Below are 2,567 nucleotides of genomic sequence, written 5' to 3'. Positions count from 1 at the left end.
CTGTTTGATTTTGTCTTGCTGATTTGCTTGTGTTCTTTACAGATTCTAGTTATCCACCCTTTATTGGAGGTACAGTATACAAATATTTTCTCCCATTCTGTAGGTTGTCTATTTGCTCTAATGATTGTTTCCTTGGCTGTGCAGAAGCTTTTTAATTAGATCAGGTCCCATTTATTTATTTTTGTTGTTCCCGTGATTGCTTTTGGGGTCTTCACAAATTCTTTGACTAGGCCAATCTCTACAAGAGCTTTTCCAACATTTTCTTCTAAAATTCTTATGATTTTATACCTTAGGTTTAAGTCTGTTATCCATCGTGAGTTGATTTTTGTGTGGTGAGTGGTGCGGATCTATTTTCAGTCTTCTACATGTGGTTATCCAATTTTCCCAGCATCATTTATTAAGGATTTTTTTCCCCAGTGTATGTTTTTATCTGCTTTGTAAAAGATCAGATGGTAATATGAGGATGGTTTCATATCTGGGTTCTCTGTTCCGATCCATTGGTCATGTCTTTGTTCTCCTGCCAGTACTATGCTATTTTGGTTACTATAGTCTTGTAGTATAGATTGAAGTCTGGTAAATTGATGCCTCCTGATTTATTCTTTTTGCTTAATATTGCTTTGGGGTTTTCTCTGGTTCCATATGATTGATTTTCAAATGTTAAACTGACCTTCCCTTTCCTGGATGAACTCTGCTTGGTTATGGTGTGTTATCCTTTTTATAAATTGATAGATTTCTTTCTCCTAAAATTTGATTAAACTTTTTTTCTCTATGTTAATGAGGTAATTGGTCAGTTTTATTTCTTATGATGTCTTTGGTTTTGGTGTCAGGGTAATTCTGGCTACATAGAAAGATTTGAGAAGGATTCTTCCTTTTTTATTTTTTGGAAGCTATGTGTAGAATTGCCATTATATATTTTTTAAATGTTTCAAGGAAATTATCTGTAGAGCTATTTTGGCATAAATTTTTCTTTGTGGGAAAGTTAACTACAATTAAACACTTTTAATAGATAAAATTTTCATTTCTTCCTGAGTGGGATTTAATAGTTTGTGTCTTTTAGGAAATTTGTCCATTTCATATAAATTGCTAAATTTATTGCTATAAATATGTTCATGATATTCTCTGATTATCCTTTAAATAATCACAGAATCTATTGTGATTTTACTTTTCTCATTCTTGATATTGCTGACTTATATCTTCTCTCTCTTTTTTTTTTTGGATCAGTTTGGCTAGAAGTGCATCAATTTTACTATATTCTCAAACAATCAGTTTTGGGTTTTATTGATTTGTTTCATTGTGTTCAGATTTCTGGATAATTGATTTCTGGTTTGTTATTTTTTCCCCTTTCTTCTTCCTGCTTTGGAAGCTGACGTCATTGACTTGAGATCATTATTATTTTCCTGTATAAATATTAATTGCTTTAAATTTCCCCATAAATACTATGTTTTTAAAAATTCCAAAATACTAAGGAGGTATAAATAAGTGTTTTTGTTATGTGGATGAATTGTGTAATGCTGAAATCAGGGCTTTTAGTGTGCCCATCACCAGACTAGTGTACAGTGCATCTGATATGTATGTTTGTATCTCTCACCCTCCTCACGTTCTCCTGCCTTCTTAGTTTACGATGTCCTTTATGTCTGCAATCCCCAAGCCCTGGGCTGTAGCCTGGTATTAGTCTGTGGACTGTTAGGAACTGGGCCGCACATCATTGCTTGAGCTCGGCCACCCCACCCCCCTCCCTGATCTGTGGAAAAATTGTCTTCCATGAAGAGTCTCTGGTGCCAAAAATGTTGGGGACCACTGCTTTAATTTCTCAAAATGGTGCCTTGGTCTTGAGACCAGAGAGGCTGGGGCCCCACCCAGACAGGCAGCATTGGTGAGAACCTTTGGAAAATACTGTTTTCTCATGTCTCAGTCTTAACAGCAGCCCACAGCAGGGTGGTGGAGACCTTCCTAGGGGTGAATAGGGGTGCCTCGGCTCCTCTATCCCTCCTCAGAGCTGTGCAGTGGGTGCAAGTGCACCTGTGGCTCCCTGTGATCTAGGCTTTCAGAATGGCACCCAACACAAGCTGCTCTAGGCTCAGATGTCTATGATACTCCATGTAGGTTCCCTTTCTGGAGCAACATCTGTGTATAATCTCTAAGAAGCTCCCTATGTTAAGCTTGATACCTGCATGGGTTGGGGTATTCTCTTGAAGCCAAGATCATAAAAGCTTGTCTTGCAGGGTGAAGTCTTGGAGTTTTCTCTCTTACTGTTTTCCCACATTTAGGAGCTTTTCTCAGCTGTTAACCAGTCCCTGGCAGGGCAAGTTTCCTCGAACCCTCTTCTTATTTTTTGGTGCTTCCCATTTCTTTACTGGTGAATCCTCATGTTCTCTTCTAGGTGATCTGTTCAAAATGTGAGAATCTGCCTTCTATTCTGGTTCCTCTCTGCACAGGATGCACATACTACCTGTGTCAGTCAGCTTTCTTGATCCAGTTGGATTTTTTTCAATTTAATTTTTTGTGGGTGACAAATTCTTGTGACTTTTGTATGTCTGAAAAAGATCTTTACTTTGACTTTACTTTTT

The sequence above is a fragment of the Propithecus coquereli genome, unplaced genomic scaffold (assembly GCF_000956105.1).
Source record: "Propithecus coquereli isolate 6110/MARCELLA unplaced genomic scaffold, Pcoq_1.0 Scaffold192, whole genome shotgun sequence".
NCBI classification, from domain to species: domain Eukaryota; kingdom Metazoa; phylum Chordata; class Mammalia; order Primates; family Indriidae; genus Propithecus; species Propithecus coquereli.
The sequence above is the reverse complement of the archived record's forward strand: the minus strand, read 5'-3'. Positions refer to the sequence as shown.